This window comes from Diceros bicornis, chromosome 30 (assembly GCF_020826845.1).
Source record: "Diceros bicornis minor isolate mBicDic1 chromosome 30, mDicBic1.mat.cur, whole genome shotgun sequence".
Classification (NCBI taxonomy): Eukaryota; Metazoa; Chordata; class Mammalia; order Perissodactyla; family Rhinocerotidae; genus Diceros; species Diceros bicornis.
The window spans coordinates 2,002,922-2,025,999 of NC_080769.1; the positions used below are offsets into that span (position 1 = coordinate 2,002,922).

Below are 23,078 nucleotides of genomic sequence, written 5' to 3' on the forward strand. Positions count from 1 at the left end.
TTTAAACTATACTATTTATGCGTCAGATGTCAAGTCATGTTTTAGAGGCAGAGAGAACTGATTACTTCACCTACACATTTTTCAGGTTCATTATAACTTTCCACATTGTGTCAACTTTACCAACTTTAGTGCTTCACTGTTCTTTTCTAAAAAACTTACAATTTTATTTTCCATGTAAAGCACCTTGCTGTTTTCTTCTTAGTCACTAGATGGCAGTTTTGTATGTCTGTAAATTACCACTGCAGCAGGAAACGAGAGGTCTTAAGCCAGTTTGCTCTGTACAAATGATGGACATAGGAGGATTTCTGGTCCATCAAGGCTGCCTGTGTTATTCTGTGGCCGTAACGGGGATGTCCAGGACTGCTTAGTCAGGGGCACGAAGCAGAGTCAGAAAGCATCCTCTAAATTCTTCTTCAGATGTGAGTTCAGGCACTTACCCTCTCACCTGAGCACACTGGAGTTTATTAAACGTGTTCAGACTCTTACTCTCTCCCTGTAGTTGATAAGTCTGGGAGCTCCATAGCCCTAGAAAAAGCACATGACTCATAAAGCCTTTGCTCAACAGAGTTAAGGGCTATGGTGTTGCCCGAGAGTCTGATGCTTAAAGAAAATACAGCTGGTGCTCGTGTGGAGGGAAAGAGCGTCAGCTACTCCTGGAGGGCTTTTATTGATGCTCCTATGGAATGAGCAAGTTTAAAATAAAACCACATTGCATAAACCTCACTAATTGATTGTTTTATTTTCAAGTAATGTGCCCTGAAAATCTGCTATGTGTAAGAAACTGTTTCATAAAACTGAAACAATTCTGTTTTTTATTCTCTGGTATTGGAAATACTATTAAAACTGTAAATCCTTTAACATTCTACAGTATATAAATAAATAGGCAAATATCAATTATATTCTCTAAAAATGTTTGCTCCCATGTTAAAGATTAATATATGGTAGCAAAACTGGTAACCACCCAGTTTGTAACCAATTTTTTGCTTTTGAAATTACATATAAAATTTGTGTTTTGAAGTATTTTCCTAAAACTCAACATCTTTCTGACATAAATGGACTAGTTGAAAGGTAACTAGAAGGAAATTTGATCTTTAAAACTCTAGCTTTGTGTAAGAATTGATAATATCAGGCAGTTGAAAGTTTAGTCTCTCCCCATTATGATATTTGTTAATCGTTAATAGCCACATCTATTACAAAGTGCTGAATAATAAAAAGAAATTAAACAATATCAGCACTCTCTTACCCCACATGTGGTACAGTTTATATGCAAATAAATTCTCAAAGGTCAGAAAAATGCTTATGATTTCAGCTAACTGGTAAAATACTATCTCATTCCAGTTTTAACCTCATTTGAAATTGACTTAAAACTCTTCTCTTAGGATCCTGCTCTGATCAGTGCCCCCTGGTCCCCTCAATGCCTCATTTTATTGCAAACTTATCTGAAGAATTTAATATTCTTTTCCATTTGTTCTCTTTAAGATATGTGTGATAGTGATTTTTATACAATGACCAGTTGGTACAATTTATTATTAGTTTCAGAAACAACTTTATTTGGGAACAAATCAAGGAAATGTAGCCAGAAAAACCCGGGACACTGTCACCATAGCCGAATCAATGAACACAATGACCAGGGACTGAGGAAAAGAAAAATGGTTTAATTTTGCCAGCAAAATGAGGCAGTAGTGGGCTCATGCCCCAAAATCCATAGTCCTCCTGAGGCCTTAGGAGTTGAGGTTTTTAAAGGAAAGTCTGTGGGAAAGAATATATCCTTGGTGACTGATTATTTGTTGGAGGAGGGATCCCAGTCTTCTGGCGCCAAGCCGGCTGTCATCTCTATCTACAGCAGGAGATTTAAGGCTCCATCAACCACCACTCTTCTCTCATCACCTGAAATTTGGCCTTGGGGAGAGGACGGCAACTGCTGCCAATTAACGATTACAGTTTACAAGGTTTTAGGTGGGGGAGGGGAGCTGCAGCTTTGCAGTTCGGCGTCCTCCCATCAGCCTGCGTTTAGCTGAGTTAGGGGAGATGCAGGTGTCCTCTGTCTGTCCCTGTGATGAATGGTGGATTCGGCTCCAGGAAGCGGGAGTTGGGGAGCTTCAGCCTCTTGATAATTTTGAGATCTCAGTCTCCCTGTAACAAACCACAAGAACTGGTCGTTAGCCATAGTTTCAGTTTGTAGCCACCTGGGTTTTTAACAATTTATTACCTCCATTTGTCTTGTGGAATTCAGGGACACAAAGGGTAAAACAACCCATATCTACATGTGAATATAACTTAGAGAAGCAGAGAAGGGGGAATGAGTGCTTTTTGGTTTAACCCCATATATGCTGGGTTCATTGCTGGGGAACAGATATCAGGGCCGGTATCAGAAACAGATGTGAGGAATGTGGGGTCGCCTAGCTGATGGTGCTTGAGGGATTCCTCATGTAAGTCTTGGCATAGAAAAGTTCAAAGAGTAAAGCAGCATTGGTCAGATCAAAAGTGTGGGGTGAGCATAATTCTGAAGGAATAATGATGGAGATGTAAGAACAAGAAGCCACTTGAATTGCGTTGGAAGGTATTAGACACATCAAAGGTCTGGGAAAAACCTTGTTTAATGTAAGTTCTTTCTAAACTCTAAGGCAAAAAGTAATATGAATTTACATGGTAATTATAAACCACAAAACAACAATTCACAAGACAAGTCAACAACTAAAGTAGAAACCAGAGTAAGAAAAATAGAGGTTAAAGGAGAGATGGAGAGAGCTGGTTGGGGTCAGAAAACATGGCTTAGTCATCCTTGAAGTCTCCCTCAGACTCTGATCATTCTTAGTGCTCAGTAAACACTTTGAGCCCATGAGCCTGGGGAGGGGCCAAGTGAGAGGTGGTTGGGAGGGGAGACAATGCAAGGATACCCTTGTGGAGGCACTGACATTGAAAATCAGTGACATTTTGCCAAGGTGTTTACCATAATATATTAAGGATTATTCTGGAAAGTTAAGGATTTTTCTGGAATGTACATTTTCATTTTATGTAAACTCCAACTAGCCCAGAGAATGATTTAGACATTTCAGCTTTAGAAATAAAGAGAGGGGCCAGCCCTGTGGTGCAGCGGTTAAGTGCGCGCACTCAGTTGCGGCAGCCCCGGTTTCACAGGTTTGGATCCTGGGCGCGCACCGATGCACCGCTTGTCAAACCATGCTGTGGTGGCATCCCATATAAAGTAGAAGAAGATGGGCACAGATGTTAGCCCAGGGCCAATCTTCCTCAGTGAAAAGAGGAAGATTGGCATCAGAAGTTAGCTCGGGGCTGATCTTCCTCACAAAAAAAGAAAGAAAAGGAAATAATGAGAAACTTTTCTGTCAGTTTTAAGAATGAAAACCAGTTAGCATCTGGAAAACAGTTGCAATTTGAGATGAGAATGTGAAGAAAGAATTAGACGTCGCACATTGTTTTTGCTTTTCTCTGGGGCAGTAGGGCTTGCAGGGGGAATGAAGTTTCATCTTTGCTCTACTGAGTTTGAGAAGGTGGAAAATTCCTTTGTGCTGGGCAACACTGTTGACCTGTGGAGAAAGACAAATGATTCAAGCAGCTGATCTAAAGGAATAACTGAGCTCATAAAAGTTCTTAGCTTATAAAGTGTGCTTCTTCTCTATTGAACTTTACTGGACATCCATTGACCTATATGTGCAAGATATTTGTGGTAGGTATTGAAGGAAACACAAAGAATTATAAGATTCCAAGCTCCTCCACATACATGAAATGGTTTGCAAGATGTAATTTAATTCTGACAAGGTATTTAGTGTATGTTGTATTACAGAACCTAAAAAAAATGGGAATGTTATTGAGAAATTGTAATTAAGGACAGCTTCTTAGGAGAGGTGAACTAGATCAAATCCTCAAAGGGACCACTTTTGGGCAGGTGGAGGGAAGAAAGAGTGAGGATTTCAGATGGGGGAAGAGAGGAAAGGTACAGATGTAGAAAGGAACATGGCATTTGGGCATGGGGGTGGGGAGGCCATGACAGGCACAATCTTCCCGTGACTGAGAAGTGGCTCAGTTTCCTCCTCCAGGAGCCCAGCACTGCTTCCCACCTCCTGGCCTCCTCCACCTGCAGACCCCCCGCCTGAGCCAAGGCCTATCTTATCTGGATCGCTGCCTAATCTCCCAACAGGTCCCTTTACTTCCAGTCTTAATTTCTTCTAATCTTTCCTCCACAATGCCTCCAGAGTTACCTTCAAGAATCCAAATTTGTTTAAATCTGACATCTGCTTAGACTCCTTCAATGACTGCTCAGAGCATCCGAGAGAACATTCAGACTCCTGAGCTGGACACGCAGGCTTTCCCTTCCTGTCCTCATCTTTAGCCTCATCACCCACTGTTTCCTATATGTTTGCTTTGTTCCAGCCTTAAAAATACCCCCATATTCTGATATCCTTAGCATCCTTTATATCTGTCTTTTTATATGTGTTTCTTCTGTCTTCCTACCCCCTTTTTTTAATCAACTTAATTCCTATTTCTTAATCTAATCTCATGTCAAAAGTTTCTTCCTCTTGGACACTTTTCCTGAGAGATCTCCATCCAGAGACCCCTTTTGATGTCGCCACTCTGGGACCCTGTACTTATCTACTTTTCCAGAACTGTTGATTTATTCATGTCTCATAGACAGTAGCTTCTTAAAGCTGAGACTATCCTTCTTCTTGATAAATAAATGGTGAGTGATAGGATATATTGGAGCACATGAGGAAGCCATTTGGTGTAAAACTAACTGGGCCTGACCTTTTTTTTTTTTTTTTTCCAAAAGGGGCCTGTAGCCTCTGCTCATCCATTGTATATCGCTTTAAGCAATTAACATGTCCCAAAGACAAAAACAATGCCCTTAAGATGTAAATGCAACTTCCCCCACATTGGCATTTCCTTAAGGATAAGCATTTCTCCCTAGGCTAGGATTTGATTGCTGTGCTCATCCTGTGACGACCCAACTCGAGACAACAGCCACGCCCATGGAGACAGCAGACCTGGTACCCACTGTGTCCATCAATCGACGTGCCGACAGGTCAATGTCGTGGCTATTGTAAAAGGAACACTGCAATCACATGTGGTACATGCTCTCTGATGGTATATAACCACTCTGTACACCCCACTTCTTTGGAGTGCTCCATTTCTTCATGAAAGGACTCTCCCGGGCTATATGGCCCTCAATTGTTGGCTCATCATAAACTCACCCCCATTTTGATTTATAGATTGGTCGTGGATTATTTGTGTCAACATTCTATTTGTCCCTCCAGTATCTAAACACAGTACCTGACACCTTTGGGGCACTCAGAAAATGTTTTATGTGTGAATACATATGTGGGAGACCACACTGTCTGGAGCAGAAGGGGCTTTTCAGGGTGTGCTAGAAAATTCGCTCACATTCCTACCATAGTGGTTGAGGCTGTGTGCTTTGGACCAGTTTGTCTGAGCACCAATCCCATTATGCCACTTTTAACTGGGGAACCTGTGCAAAGTATTTACTCTCTGAGATTTAGTTTTCTCATCTATAAAATGAGGCTACTGAGAACTCCTGTCTCATAGGGTTTTAGTGAGACTTAAATGCATTAACTTATGTAAAGTGCTTAGAAGAGCTCCTGGCACATAGTAGGCACTAAAATGTTAGCTGTTATGTTATCATTTTTGCTCTTATATCTGAGCAGTACTCTGGTTTTGAAAAGATGCTTCCATAATATAGTTGATCCTCATTATTTGTGGATTCCGTGTTTGCACACTTGCCCACTAGCTAAAACGTACTGGCAGCCTCCGAATAAACACTCACAGGGCTTTCAAGTCCATTTGCAGATATGCACAAAGTGGTGAAACATTTGAGCCATTCAACGTTCACGTTCCCAGCTGAGGGGGAACAAGGTGATGCTCTGCCCTCTTGTTTCAGCCCATACTGTAAACAAGTGTCCTTCTTGCAGTCTATTTAGTGCCTCATTTCTCATCTTTTTTGCCTTGTGTTGGTGACTTTGCTGTTTAATATGTCCCCCATGTGTAGTGCTGCAATGCTGCCTGGTGTTCCTCAGGGCAAGAGGCTGTGACGTGCCTTTACAGAGAAAGTATGTGTGTTTGACAAGCTTCTTTCAGACACGAGGTACAGTGCTGTTGGTGTGAGTTCAATGTTAATATATCAACAATATATCTTAAATAAGGTGATTTTAAAGAGAAACACACAGAGAACAAGGTTTTGTATTGATCAGTTGAAGAAAATGTGACTAAGGCTTGCAGCAACCTAACCCTGCATTTCCCATGGGAGCAGTGGGTCATATTCACCGATTCAGTGTTCACAGTGACTTTATAGAATGTCACACTGTACATAACGAGCATCACTGTGCGTATCTTGTGTAATCCTCACATACTCCTTTATAGTAGGCAGTGTAGGGAACAGGGTGTCCACATTCTATAGGCTATTCCAGACCTTATGAACCAAGTAGAGAATTTAAAATGTCTTGTGCTCAGCATAAGAGCCATGAGATTTTGAGCAAGGAAGATCTATGATGAACTGATGTTTAAGGAAGAATTACCTGGCTAGAGAATGTAGTATCAAGAGGAAGAGGGAGAACTGAGACTGAAAGGAGGACCAGCTGTTAAACTCTCCATGTATTGCCATTGCTAGATGAGGAGATTCGGAGCTAAGGTGCTGATGTGATAAAAGAAAAGTAGCAGCCAAATGATGAAATAATGGATTTGGTAACAATATATAGGGTGTAAGTTAAGCTGTGGTTCTCAAAGTGGGGTCCCTGGACCAGTAGCATCAGCATCACCTGGGAACTGGGTAGGAATGCAAATTCTCAGGTGCTGCTGCAGACCTGCTGAACTGGAAACTCGGGGGTGGGGCCTGGCAATCTGGGTTTCAACAAGGCCTCCAGGTGCTTCTGGTGCCCATCAAGTTTAAGAGACAATGAATTAGAAAAATGATTCCAACACGTCACCATGCCCAGGTAAGCCACAAGGCAGGGATGTGGTATTTGTTTGGAGGATAAGATGCATTTTAAATTTTAGGAAAAAGTAGTTCAGTGTCTGTTTCATCATAAGGATTCCAGAGATGTCATTTTAGCTCTCTGTGTTTAAGCTCTTTTTTCCACAATATGTTCACCTTTAGAGAGCCCTTGGTAAGTTATTTACCACTTACCACATGTTCTGAGAGTCCCTTATTTCTTGAAATCCCCTTTCAGATGTGAAAATGTACTTTATTTTTGTGCACAATCTCCTGTATTTAAAATTGGGATTTCTCTTCCTATAGGGTCATGTATAGCACATGCAGTCTTACTGTCAATTTAGAATGTCAATGGTTTGTTCCAAAACCTTAGAATGTTTTAGAATTTAGAACCTGATGAATAGAAAATTTATATGCTTCTGCGTAGGACTCTTATTTTTCAGATGTCTAGAGGTATCCCAACTTGCCAGTAATGTGGCCTTAGATTTAGCAGAACTTGAAAATTCTAATATAGTAGAAAGTGAATTACTTCTCTCATATTAACATTTACAAAATAAATGATCACAATGTTAACTTACTAATAAGCACTTTCCATATTCTAGGCTCGGAAAGTATCTTGCTTACATAATAAACATGATAAAGTTTCAAAGATGAGCCAATTAACTTTTCAGCAAAAGCTTTACTTGAGTGTATCTTGGCTTCCTTTTTGACAGTTTTAGCCTTAAATTTACAGTATTGTTTTCTTTTTCTAGGAATCAGATAATCTTGTATTTGGTGAACATTTTAATTTTTAATGGCCACTTGTATTTTGTGACATGCACGTGTTCAAACAATCTATAAGAACCAACCATTACCACCCACATATAAGATTATACAGGAATGGAAGAATTTTGGCTGACTTGTGTATAATTGTTCAGCCAAAGCAGATGGCAGACTCTACCACTTACAATGATTTAGGGGTTTGAAGCAGTATTTTTAAATACAAATAATCTCAAAATTGGTAATATATAAAATATATTACTTACTGTGTTAACTAACCAAAAGAGCTAAATTTGTTATCTTTCTTCCATTTATATGGATGCACCCATTATATAGATTCTGTACAAACTTGCAAAGATCACTTTTTTCCTTTTCAAAGTTTATTTATTTTAATTTTTAATAGTGAGAACTTTAGTGTTGGGTAAACTGCTGCACAATTACTGGAAATGTTGAGAGTATTTTTGAAAAGTGTAGAAGTCTAAAGACAATGAAAAGTACATTTCTCCAATGCCAAGTCCTTTGAGCCTCTGTCTAGTTGTACAATGAAGAGATGGAAGATTAAGTACCAGCACAGGACACAAGAGAACAGGCTCCCAACTTGAGGTCTTCCCACTGACCACAATGTGCCTGGCAGACTCTTGGAGATTAAATCTAGGCTTTGTCCACGGGTGGACCCTCAGAGGAGGATTTTGCTTAAATGACCAGAGAATAGGCAACCTTTTTTCTTGATAATAAGTAATACTTACCATGTAAATTTCCTTATAAATCTCTGAATAAAATAAAAAAATATAATCCGTACAGAAATCAACTCTTACTGACAAGCCCTACAGCCCTCTCTACAAAGCTCAACAGAAAATGTCTCAGCTGACTGTGACTTGGTCTTCTCTGAAAGCCAGCCAGCCCTTCACTGATAGCCTTGGATGAGGAAAGCCAGATACAATTCTTTGAAGATGTTTAGCTGAATTCAGAACCAAAAATCCTACCTCCAGTTGGCTCCTCTGTGAGAATGGATGGCCGGCCTTATTTCACAGGCTGGGCAGTTGAGGTTTCAGATGAGCTTAAATGCTCTGTTCCCCAGGGATGGAAAAGCTGGATTGTGAAATTGATTCAGAGCTGAGATTTTGCAGATAAAGATAGGGTCATAGAGGGAAACAAAGATTTCAGCAAATTGGTTTTTTGTTCTCTACAGTGGGAGTAATTTAAGTAGCAGATAGTCTCTCACTCCAACTTCTCTTCCCTGTTCTCTATCTGTAATATCGCTGTAAAAATTCTCTCTATAAAAATTTCAATCTTTTTTCTTTGCAGTCTGTTTATTATCATCTTTACGAATTCTTTGACTTCACCACCTTCTTGGCACCACAACGCTAGCCATTGAGATATTATTATAGATTCAGTTTTGCAATTTCATCCTCTTATCTCTATTTCCTCTGCCATTTCTTAGTTTTAGTTCTTATTGTATCTTATGCTTGAAAACATTTGAAGCTTACAATGTATATCAGTTCCTTATTTTCTCAACTTTTTATTATTTAAGTGCCCTCAACTATCACTTTTTTTAAAAAAAGAAGTGAAATACATAACAGAACAATACACTGACAAAAAATTGACCACCTGTAAAATTAAGTTCAACCTGAAATCCCTCCCCAATTAACAGAGACCATCTTTTATAATTCACCATGCTTTAGTTTGGGCAGGGTCAGTTTATCAATGATTTTTGGATGTTTTAAACCACATGAGAGAAATACAGTGTAAGGTAAAATTGTTAATCTTGCAGAAGTTGTAGAATTTCCTGATGGTTAGGGAAATTAATGGTGGAGAACCTGAATCATATGAAAAGTAGTTGATTAATTAGCACCTGACAGAGTTTGTTAATTTGGTAAGGATGATAATAAGACATATATGTTGAAAAGATAACTTTGTCAGAGTTATCTTTGTCAGAGGCCACTGGGAAAATTCATAATATTCTCAAATACTACAAAAATTGACCATTTTTTCATAAAAGATATCATACATGATGGCATCATATACTTCTGTCAGAAAATTTGCAATGAAGAAAATTCACACTTGAGTCATTTTAATTCTAACAATTTGTTCATGCCTATTATTAGGTTAAAAAAATTAATAAATAAAGGGGTAAGTGATGTACTTGCTTAATTTTTAATTTTTTTTAGGAAAACAACTTTTTCACATTTTTAAAAAATATTTATTTGTATTTATTTTATGCTGAATTTATTCCTGGCACAAAGCCTTTTTTAAAATTAAATAACACCAACTCTTTTCAAACTCTTTCAAAAAGTTGAAGAGGAGAGAATACTTCTAAAGTCATCCTGTGGGGTTACCACTATCTTGATATCAGAGCCAAAGACACTAAGAGAAAAGAAAATGACAGGTCTTTGAAACTACAGAAATAGAAAACTACAATAGAATAGAATAGAATAGAATAGAATAGAATAGAATAGAATAGAAAAGTACAATTTCTGTTGTAGAAAACTACAATATCTTTGATGAATATTGGTACAAAAATCCTCAATAAAATAGTAACAAACCAAATTCAGCAGCATATTAAAAGGATTATACATCATTTTTAAGTGGGATTTACTCCTGGAATGCAAGGATGTTTCAATATATGAAAATGAATCAATGTAATAAACCACATTAACAAAATGAAGGGAAAAAAAGAGATCATCTCGATGGATGCAGAAAAAGCGTTTCACAGAACTAAACATGCTTTCATGTTAAAAACACTAAAAAACCCTCAGAGTTAAAGGAAGCTACTTCAACAAAATAAAAGCCATATATAGGAATTCACACAGAGCATCATATTCAAGGGTGAAAGACTGAAAGCTTTTCCTCTAAGATCAGGAACACGGCAAGAAGGCCCACATTCACCACTTCTATTCAACATGGTATTAGAAGTTCTAGACAAAGCAATTAGGCAAGTAAAAGAAAGAAATAGCATCCAAATTGGAAAGGAAGAAGTAATATTATATTTGTTTACAAATATTATCTTGTATGTTGAAACCCCTAAAACTTCCAGAAAAAAATTTTTAGAACTAATAAATTCTGCAGAGTAGTAGGACACAAAATCAACATGCAAAAATTAGTTGTTCTTCTATACATCAATTATAAATAATCTGAAAAAGAAATTTACAACCTTTATATTTTTACTTACAATATCATCAAAAAGAGTAAAATACTTAAGAATCAACTTACTCAAAGAGGTAAAAGTTCCAATGATGTTTTTTGCAAAAATAGAAAAATCTATCCTAAAATGCATATGGACTCTCAAGGGACCCTGAATAGCCAAAACAATCTAGAAGAAGAAGAACAAAGAGAACTCATACTTCCTGATTTCAAAACTTACTACAAAGTAATCAAAACAGTGTGGTACTGGCATAAATACACACAATATACTAATGAAATAGTATAGAGAGCCCAGAAATCAACCTTTGCATATACAGTCAAATGATTTTTGACAAGGGTGCACAGACCATTCATTGGAGAAGGGATAAGTTTTGCAACAAATGGTGCTGGGAAAACTGGATACCTACATGCAACAGAATGAGGTTGGATGCTTACCTTACACCATATAAAAAAATTAAGTCAAAATAGATCAAACATTTAAATGTTAGAGTTGAAGCTATAGAATCATTAGAGGAAAACACAGGGTAAAAGCTGTGTGTCATTGGGTCCAAATGCCATTGCCAACAATGATTTCTTTAATATGACACCAAAGACATAAGCAACAAAAAAAATAACAAATTGGACTTCATCAAAATGCTAAAGTTTTCTGTATCACAAGATGCTATCAACAGAGTAAAAAGGCCACCCACAGAATGGTTGAAAATATTTGCAAATCACATATCTGATAAGGGATTAATATCTAGAATATATAAAGAACTCCTACAACACAACAATAAAAAAAAACCAATTTAAAAATGCACAAAGGGGCTGAGTGATGTCAGTGTCATGGCGGAGTGAGCTTTCCCATGAACTCTTCCCCCGATAAGATACAAGAAAAGGAACAGTCACAGACCAACAACGGAATCCCAGACAGTGAAAAGCTAGATCGGAAAGATCCACACTGCCGCACATCTGAGAGTGGAACATGCTGGGCCCCCGGAGGAAGTGGGGAGAGGTAAGGAGAACTCCTCTCCCTCCCCATCAGATAAGCGATCCCGGTCTGTGGAGCTCCCAGAGAGGGGGGAGGGGCGGCCCTCAGCGGAGAAACCATAGCTCTCCGGGCTCTCTCAGCCAGTGGGAAACTCCTGCACAGAGGACTCAGAAGAGCCACAGGGCTACCATCAACCTCTGAGCACTCCAGAGAGCACACAACGAGGGGCGAACGAGAAGCCCCCCATGCTAGGGACCCAGAGGGCAAAAGATAGAGCCCCCTCTCCCTGCAAACCGGACCCTGCAGCTCAACCGACCAGACCAGACCAAGTGATCAGCGGCAGACCAGACCAAGTGATCCACAGCAGACCAGATCAAGTGACCCATCCCGCAGATCGCAGCGGGGAAAAAAAAAAAACAACAACTGCGGATCGCAGCAGAAAACCTGCAGCAGAGCACAGGGGGCTTAGACTACACAGCCCTTTACCACCACACAGTGGCGGCGGGTGGAAATTGCAACCAGAGATTTCTAGGATGAGGAAAAACAAAACCAACACAGGAACCACAATGCAAGGATATATGAAATCACCAGACTAGAAGCAAAATGACAAGTACCCAGAAACCAGCCCCAAAGACACAGAAATCCATAATCTAAATGACAGAGATTTCAAAATAGCTGTCATAAAAACACTCAACGAAATACGAGACAACACAGACAAACAATTCAATGAGATTAGGAGTTTCTTCACAAAGAGATTGAAATCATAAAGAAAAACCAATCAGTGCTGATGGAGATGAAGAACACAATGGAGGAGATAAAGGAGAATCTGGAATCTTTAAAGAACAGAGCTGACAATATGGAGGAAAGAGTTAACATTTTAGAGGCTAGGAATACAGATATGATCCAGATGGAAGAGGAGAAAGAACTAAGACTAAAAAGAAATGAAGAAAGACTCCAAGAAATATCTGACTCTATTAGGAAATGTAACATAAGAATTATAGGTATTCCTGAGGGAGAAAAGAGGGAAAGAGGAACAGAGAGCCTATTCAAGGAAATAATAGCTGAGAATTTCCCAAATCTGGGGAAGGAGCAGGAAATACCAGTAAGCGAAGCCAACAGATCACCTAAATATATTAACAGACAAAGGCCCTCTCCACGACACCTAGTGGTAAGGCTAGCCAGAGTCAATGACAAAGAAACAACATTAAGGGCAGCTAGACAAAAAAAAAAAATCACGTACAAAGGAACTCCCATCAGGCTCTCAGCAGATTTCTCAACAGAAACTTTACAGGCTAGGAGAGACTAGAATGATATATTCAAAATACTGAAAGACAAAAACTTTCAGCCAAGAATACTCTATCCAGCAAAAATATCCTTCAAATATGATGGAGAAATAGTAACTCTCCCAGATAAACAAAAGCTAAGGGAGTTCATGGCCACGAGACCCTCACTACAAGAAATACTCAAGAAGGCCCTCAGGCCTGAAAAAAAGAAGAGAAAGGGACTACAAAGCTTGGAGCAAGGAGAAAAATAGGTAGATAAACTCAGAAAAGTAGTAGATCTTTACCGGAATAGGTTAGCAACCACTTAAATACTAAAATCAAAGATCAAAGGAAGGAACTCACCAAAATAAATTTAACCTCATCACTGTAAACACACAGCCACAACACAAGATAGAATAAGGTATAACAAGAACGACTTAGAAGGGGAAGAGGAAAGTGATTGAATTGACTTAGTATAAGGAAATAGGAGGCCATCAGATAATGGACTATCTCATACACAAGATTTTTTTACCCAAACCTCAAGGTAACCACTAAACAAATAATCAAAACAAAACCACATATGATAAACAAAGAGAAAACTAGAAGATTCATAAGACAGAACAACCAAACTGAATTGGCAGTCCGAAACAAATGGGACAAGAAACAAAGGAAATGCAAAAGAACCAGAAAATAAGTGACAAAACAGCAACATCAAGCCCTCATATATCAATAATTACCCTAAATGTAAATGGATTGAACTCTCCAATCAAAAGACACAGAGTGGCAGGATGGATTAAAAAGCAAGACCCAACAATATGCTACCTTCAGGAAACACATCTCAGCACTAAAGACAAGCACAGGCTCAGAGTGAAAGGATGGAAGACAATACTCCAAGCTAATGGCAAACAAAAGAAAGCAGGTGTTGCCATACTCATATCAGACAAAATAGACTTTAAGATAAAACAGGTTAAGAAAGACAAAGAAGGGAAATATATAATGATAAAAGGGACACTCCACCAAGAAGACATATCACTTATAAATATATATGCACCCAACATAGGAGCACCAATGTACATAAAGCTACTATTAACAAACCTAAAAGGAGACATTAACAACAACACAATAATAGTAGGGGATCTTAACACCCCACTTACATCAATGGATAGATCATCCAGACAAAAAGTCAATAAAGAAATATTAGACTTAAATGAAAAACTGGACGAGATGGACCTAGTAGACATATATAGAGCACTCCATCCAAAAACAGCTGACTACACATTCTTCTCAAGCACACATGGAACATTCTCTAGGATAGACCATATGTTGGGAAACAAAGCAAGCCTCAATAAATTTAAGAAGATTGAAATCATAACAAGCATCTTTTCAGGTCATAAGGTTATGAAACTGGAAATGAGCCATGAAAAAAAACTGGGAAAGTGACAAAAATGTGGAGATTAAACAACATGCTACTGAACAACCAATGGATCACTGATGAAGTTAAAGGAGAAATCAAAAACTATTTGGAAACAAATGAAAATGATAATATCATTTGGGATAATATCATCCCATATCAAACCATATGGGATGTAGCAAAAGAGGTCCTGAGAGGGAAACTCATAGCGATACAAGTCCACCTTAACAAACAAGAAAAAGCCCTAATAGGCAACCTTAAATTACACCTAACAGAACTAGAAAAAGAAGAACAGAAAAGCCCAAAGTCAGCAAAAGGAGAGAAATAATAAAAATCAGAGCAGAAATAAATGATATTGAGACCAAAAAAACAGTAGAAAGGATTAATGAAACAAAGAGTTGGTTCTTTGAGAAGATAAACAAAATCGACAAACCCTAGCCAGGCTTACTAAGAAAAAATGAGAAAAAGCTCAAGTAAATAAAATTAGAAATGAAAGAGGAGAAATTACAACAGATACCACGGAAATACAGAGGATTATAAGAGAATACTGTGAGAAATTATATGCCAACGAATTGGACAATCTAGAAGAAATGGATAAATTCTTAGACTCATACAACCTCCCAAAACTGAACCAAGAAGAAATGGAGAATCTGAATAGACCAATCACAAGTAAAGAGATTGAAATAGTAATCAAAAACCTCCCAAAAAATACAAGTCCAGGACCAGATGGCTTCTCCAGTGAATTTTACCAGACATTCAAAGAAGATTTAATACCCATCTTTCTCAAACTATTCCAAAAAATAGAGGAAGATGGAACACTTCCTAAATCATTCTATGAGGCCAACATCACCCTGATACCAAAGCCAGACAAAGACAAGACAAAGAAAGAAAATTACAGGCCAATATCACTTATGAACATTGATGCAAAAATCCTCAACAAAATATTGGCAAACCGAATATAGCAATACATTAAAAAGATCATACACCATGATCAAGTGAGATTTATACCAGGGACGCAGGGATGGTTCAACATCCGCAAATCAATCAACATGATACATCACATCAACAAAACAAAGAATAAAAACCACATGACCATCTCAATAGATGCAGAGAAGGCATTTGACAAGATACAACATCCATTTATGATAAAAACTCTCAACAAAATGGGAATAGAAGGAAAGTACATCAACATAATAAAGTCTATTTATGACAAACCCACAGCCAACATCATACTCAACGGGGAAAGACTGAAAGCCATTCCTCTGAGAACAGGAACGAGGCAGGGCTGCCCACTCTCACCACTCCTGTTCAACATAGTACTGGAGGTTTTGGCCAGAGCAATTAGGCAAGAAAAAGGAATAAAAGGAATCCAAATAGGTAACGAAGAAGTGAAACTCTCACTATTTGCAGATGACATGATTGTATATATAGAAAATCCTAAAGAATCTGTTGGAAAACTATTAGAAACAATCAACAACTACAGCAAAGTTGCAGGGTACAAAATCAATCTACAAAAATCAGTTGCATTTCTGTATGCTAATAATGAACTAACAGAAAGAGAGCTCAAAAAGATAATACCATTTACAATTGCATCAAAAAGAATAAAATACCTAGGAATAAATCTTACCAAGGAGGTGAAGGACCTACACAATGAGAACTACAAGACATTATTGAAAGAAATCCAAGATGACATAAAGAAATGGAAAGATATCCCATGCACGTGGATTGGAAGAATAAACATAGTTAAAATGTCTATATTACCTAAAGCAATCTACAGATTCAATGCAATTCCAATCAGAATCCCAATGACATTCTTCACAGAAATAGAAAAAGAAAACTAAAATTTATATGGGGCAACAAAAGACCCCGAATAGCTAAGGAAATCCTAAGAAAAAAGAACAAAGCAGGAGGCATCACAATCCCTGACTTCAAAAGATACTACAAAGCAATAGTAATCAAAACAGCATGGTACTGGTACAAAAACAGACACACAGATCAATGGAACAGAATTGAAAGCCCAGAAATAAAACCCTACATATACGGACAGCTGATTTTCGACAAAGGTGCTAAGAACATACAATGGAGAAAGGAAAGTATCTTCAATAAATGGTGTTGGGAAAACTGGACAGCCACATGCAAAAGAATGAAAGTGGACCATCTGCTATCGCCATTCACAAAAATTAACTCAAAATGGATCAAAGATCTGAAGGTGTGACTTGAAACTATAAAACTCATAGAAGAAAATATAGGCAACACACTATTTGACATTGGTTATAAAGGAAAATTTTCGGATGACATGCCTACCCAGACTAGGGAAACTAAAGAAAAAATAAACAAGTGGGACTTTATCAGATTAAAGAGCTTCTATAAGACAAACGAAACCAGAATCAAGATGAACAGACAACCCACCAGCTGGGAGAGAATATTTGCAAAACATACATCTGACAAGGGTTTGATCTCCATAATATATAAAGAACACACACAACTGAACAACAAAAAAAACAAACAACCCGATCAAAAAATGGGCAGAGGAAATGAACAGACACTTCTCCAAAGAAGATATACAGATGGCCAATAGGCACATGAAAAGATGTTCAACATCACTAATCATCAGGGAAATGCAAATCAAAACAACACTAAGATACCACCTCACGCCCGTTAGAATGGCTACAATCACCAAGACAAAAAACAACAAGTGTTGGAGAAGATGTGGAGAAACAGGAACCTTCATACACAGCTGGTGGGAATGCAAACTGGTGCAGCCTCTATGGAAAACGGTATGGAGATTCCTCAAAGACTTAGAAATAGAGATGCCCTATGACCCAGCCATCCCATTACTGGGAATCTATCCAATGAACCTGAAATCAACAATCCAAAGAGGCTTATGCACCTCTATGTTCACTGCAGCATTATTCACCATAGCCAAGAAGTGGAAGCAACCTAAGTGTCCCTCGACTGACGATTGGATTAAGAAAATGTGATATATATACACAATGGAATACTACTCAGCCATAAAAAGACAAAATCGTCCCATTTGCAACAACATGGATGGGCCTGGAACGTATTATGTTAAGTGAAATAAGCCAGAAAGAGAAAGACAAACACTGTATGATCTCACTCATATGTGGAATATAAACCAACACGTGGACAGAGAAAACTGTACTGTGGTTACCAGGGGCAGTGGGGGTGGGGGTGGGCACAAGGGGTGAAGGGAGTCATATATATGGTGATGGACAAACAAAAATGCACAACCCAAAATTTCACAATGTTAAAAACCATTAAAACATCAATAAAAAAATGCACAAAGGACTTGAATAGACATTTCTCCAAAGAAGATATAAAATGGCCAGTACACATATGAAAAGATGCTCAACATCACTAAGTATCAGGAAAATGCAAAATAAAACCACAATGAGATACATCTTCACACCCATTAGGATAGTTACTATCACAAAATCAGAAAATAACATGATGGCAAGAATGTTGAGAAATTGGAACCCTTGTGCTTTGAGGGTTAAAATATAAAACTGTGGAAAACAGTATGGTAGTTCCTTCAAAAATTAAAAATATAATTACCATATGATCTAGCAATTCCACTTATAGGTTCTGAAATAATAGAAAATATATTTATTGGTCTCTGCCTCCAGTTCCTGGCACAGAGCTCCTAAAACCCTTGTAATTTCCTAAATGATAAGAACACTAGGATCATCTCTTGTTCTAATATTTGTCTTTGACTCCATCCCTGACACAGAGCTCCTAAAACGCTTATAACTTCCTAAGTGATAAGAACACTAGGAGAATCTTTTGTTCTATTGAGGCAACTCTGGGTGGGATCCTGGATGGCTCCTGGATGGCTCCTGGATGGGGACTGGTCACCAGACAGACCAAGCCCTGATTAGAAGCTTGGAATATTTAGCCCTACCTCTTATCCTCCAGACAGGGGAGAGGGGCTGGAAACTGAGTTAATAATTGATCATGCCTACATGAGGAAGCCTCCATAAAAATCCCAATAGAAGGAGGTTCAGAGAGCTTCTAGGTTGGCAATGACAAGGAGTGCCTGGAGAGTGGTGCACCTGGAGATGGCATAAAAGCTCTGTGCCCTTTCTCATATACCTTTCCCTATGCACCACTTCCATCAGGCTGTTCTTGTGTTATATCCTTTTATAATAAACTGGTGATCTAGTAAATGTTTCTCTGAGTTTTGTGAACCACTCTAGAAAATTAATCAAACTCAAGGAGGAGGTTGTGGGAACCTCTGGTTTATAGCCAGTCAATTAGAAGTACAGGTAACAGCTGGGGCTTCTAACTGGCATATGAAGTTGAGGTGAGGTTGGGTGGGTGTGCAGTCTTATAGGACTGAGCTCTCAACCTGTGGAATCTGATGTATCTCTGGGTTGACAGCATCAAATTGAGTTGAATTATCTGACGACCAGCTGACATTCCAAGAATTGCTTGTTGGAGGTGTGGGAACCCTCCCACATGTGAGAAAATGAATCTCAGAACACTATTTATAGGTATACACCCAAAAGAACTGAATGCAGAGGTATAAAGACATATACGTACACCCGTGTCATTAACAGTGTTATTCAAAATAGCCAGAAGCTGGAAGCTAGCCAGGTGTCCATCAACAGATGAATTGACAAAAAAAATGTGGTGTATACACACAGTGGACTACCATTCACCCTTTAAAAGGAAGGAATTCTGACACATGCTATGACATGGATGAACCTTAAGGACTTTATGCTAAGTGACATAAAGCCAGCCACAAAAGGAAAAATAGTGTATGATGCTACTCATATAAGGTACTTAGAGTAGTCAAATTCATAGGAATAGAAAGGAGAATGGTGGTTCCCAGGGGCAAGAGGGAGAGACAACAGGGAGTTGTTGCTTAATGGGCACAGAGTTTCAGTGCAAGGTGAAAATAGTTCTGTGGATGGTTGGAGGTTATGGCTACACAATAATGTGAATGTACTGAATATCACTGAACTGTACACTTAAAAATGGTTAAATGGTGAATTTTATGTTATGTATATTTTATGACCATTTAAAAAAATTAATTATTTTCAACAAATAAACAAACCCTAGCTACATGCAATAGCATGGATAAATATCACAACCATAATGCTGCATAAAAGAAATTATATTCAAAAGGCTATATATTTTATAATTCCATTTATATAAAATCCAAAAAAGAAACAAAACCGAGGTCTAGCTTCCAGTAATGGTGGAGTAGCTTGTTGAACTAACACTCTCACAGATAACAATGATAAAATCTGCATAAAATATTATATATATTTATATAGAATCATATATCTATATGTAATACACATATAATAAATGTGTATATGTGTGTATGTATAAATCTCTTCCAAAAGCAAGCAGAACTGAGACGGAGCCTTCCCTTAAATGATGGGAATTGCACCAGGAGATATTTGCAAGCTTGAGTCTTTTGCCTCAAAGCATTCCAAAATCTGTACATGGCCCAGACAGGGGAAAAACTACAGCCTTACTTGTAATGTTAGAGGATGTATTTTGGGGATGGCAGAGTAGATGGAACGTTAGGGGAGAAATTCTGGAAGAGAGGGACACACAAAGAGGAGAATCTCAAAATATGTATGAAAGTCTCCCCTCCCACACACCAAATTGGCAGATCTTTGAACAACACACATGCAGGGTAGGCCCCAGAGGGCCTAGTGTAAAAACAACAGTGGGAAGATGAAAGAACTGAATGAGGATTTCAGCTATGCTCACTGTAAAGGAGATAGGATTGGAATTTCAGTCTGGCCAAGTTAACTCCCTGCTAGAAAAACAACAACACTCTTCAAAGGAATAAAATAGAATCCAGAGGCTCTTTAACTATCATTCATGGTTTCCAGTACACAATTTAAAATATCATGAGATTTGAAGAAATAGGAAAATATAATCCATACACGACCAAAAGCAGGCAGTAGAAGCTATCCCCAAGGTGTTGCAATTAGCAAACAAAGATAAGAAAGCAGCTTTTATAAAGATGATCGATGTAGTAAAGAAAAATATTCTCATAATGAATGAACAGATGTGGAAACTCAGCAGAGAAATGGAAATTACAAAAGAGAACCAAATAAATAGATGAAATAAAAAAAATACCTTTGAGTTTACCATTAGATTAGAAACAGTAGAAGAAACATGAAGATAGGGCACTAGAAGTTATCCAGTCTGAAGAAAAGAAGGTAAAAATTTTGAAGAAAAATGAAGAGAGCCTTACCACCTGTGAGATGATTGAGTCCCCAGCAGAGAGGGGAGAGACAGAAAAATTAAATGAGGCAGAAAGGCAAATCAATAAGTAATAGCATAACTTCCAAAATTTGGTGGAAAATCCAAAATTTTAGATCCAAGAAAGTCAGGAAACCCACAAAATAAAATACAAATTAAAACCATACCTAGGCACATGATAGTCAAGCTGCTAAAATCCAAAGATAAAAGGAAAATCTTGAAAACAGTCAGGGAAATACATATATACATGGGAAGACATTACACACAGGGAGAAATAATGTGAATGATGGATGACACATTATCAAAAACAAAAGAGACAAATCAATAACAAAATGACATCTTTCAAGTGCAGAAAGAAAACCCAAAAGTCAACACAGAAATCTATATTTAGCAGAACTCACTTTCATAAAGGAAGCAGAAGCCACAATAAGATAACGCACACCTATTAGGTGGCTAAAATGAAAAATAAAATTGCAAATACCTAGTGGTGGTGAGGACTAGGAGCAAATAGAACTGGGAATGCAACATGATAGTTGCATTTGGAAAAGAGTTTAGCAGGTTCTTATAAAGTTAAACATACACTTATTATATGACTCAGGTATCCCATTCCTAGGTATTTACTGAAGCAAATTGAAAACTAATCTTTAAACAAAAATCTTTGTGTGAATCTTTATAGCCATTTTATTCATACTTGCCAAAAGCTAGAAATAAACTAAATGTCCTTCATCAGGTGAATGGCAAAAGAAACTGTGGTGCATCAGTACTTTAGAATACTACTTGGCAATAAAAAGGATAAACTCTTGATTCACACAACAACATGGATGAATCTTGGATGCATTTCTCTAAGTGAAGGAAGCAGATTCAAAAGGCTATATAGTATATGATTCCATTTATATGACTTTCTAGAAAGGGCAGAATTACAGGGATGGAAAGTGATCAGTGGTTGTCAAGGGATGGAGTGCGGGAAGCAGTTGACTACAAAGGGACAGTATGAGAGAATTTTAGGGGTGAAAAAAACAGCTCTGTATGGTACTGTGGAGGTGGATACACGACCATAAAGTTGTCAAAACCCATAGAACTGTACACTGCAAAGAGTGAATTTTACTCTGCCAATTTTAAAAATCCATCAGGATGCTGGGGAACTCAGATGGAATGCAGTGACAAATGAATGTCACTGTATTACAAGCATGTGACATAACCACACAGAAGGGGTGGGGATGAAAGGTCCTGACCTAAGTAACTTTGGAAGACAGTGTTTTGATGGAATACTGTAAAACTAAAGTACTGGACACAAACACTGTACACTAGGTGATAAATTTGTTTTTCATAACGATATGGATTAGCAATTCTGAGACTAGTTGACACATTAGTAAATATATTGTAGATAACTGGAGTTAAGTTTCTCACTGTTGGTAAAAGAAGTTACATATAAACAAAAGGAGAATGCTAGAATAAACTCTGTGGTGCTGGATTGGAGTTGGAAGTACCAGTATGAATCCATGTCTCTTTTAATATATCTATCCAGATAGATAGATTGATAGATCGATAGATAGATGTGCATAACTGAGTTTATATTCATACATACATTTCCAAACTCTGCTGAGAGGGTCTAGAAGCAGTGACATCCTAGTATCAATGAGCACACCTAGCTCCCAGATCTTGGTTTCTAAATATCGTTCTCCAATAAAAAGAACCAGGTTTTCTTGAAGAAATGTTTAATTCTAGGGCTGGAGATGGAAAACACAAGATGAGCCTGGAACAACTTGTAGTGCCAGAAAGTAGGAAAGTGCTCTAAAAAAAAAAAAAAAAACAGAAAATGATGAGATGTGTCAAAAGGAATCAATCTGAAAGACTTCACAATGGCTCAAGCTGGAAAACTATGACCAACAAAATAAATAATGATAGCATTGGATTATTACCCAGAAAATAAAACAAATATCCATGAGTCTATACTGATATAAAAAAGATTAAATAAGAAAGGAAGGAAAAGAAGAAAGAAAGAAAAAAAGGGGACTAAAAGAATGAGAAAAAGAAAGAAAGAAAGGAAGAAGGAAGGGAGAGGGAGGGGGAAATCTTCCTCACAGAATTCTAAATAATAAATGTGGCGGGACAGCATAAAATAGAAAATTGCCACTAGAACACTACAGTAATAATTACTGTGAGAAAGACTGACTGATGAATGCAAAAACTGGGTGAAACTTAAAGAAGAAACAGTACATTTGCAGAGCCTCAAAGCATCTCCCTCCAAATACTTAACTTTTTTCTCTTAATTTCTTTAAAAGTTCTATGACTACTTAAAGCAAAAATTATAACACTGTATTGTGG

At 37.8% G+C, this 23,078-nt stretch overlaps 1 long non-coding RNA gene and 1 pseudogene across 1 annotated transcript; one reads left to right on the forward strand and one right to left on the reverse strand.

Moving 5' to 3' along the window:
- Positions 1-23,078, forward strand: part of LOC131394245 (peroxynitrite isomerase THAP4-like) — a 344,748-nt pseudogene that overhangs the window by 242,740 nt on the left and 78,930 nt on the right.
- On the reverse strand, positions 1,723-22,449 carry LOC131394259 (uncharacterized). Its single transcript, XR_009216098.1, has 4 exons — positions 22,339-22,449; positions 10,928-11,027; positions 3,431-3,545; positions 1,723-2,133 (listed from the first exon to the last, which is right to left on the reverse strand). It is a non-coding gene; the product is annotated as an uncharacterized LOC131394259 (long non-coding RNA).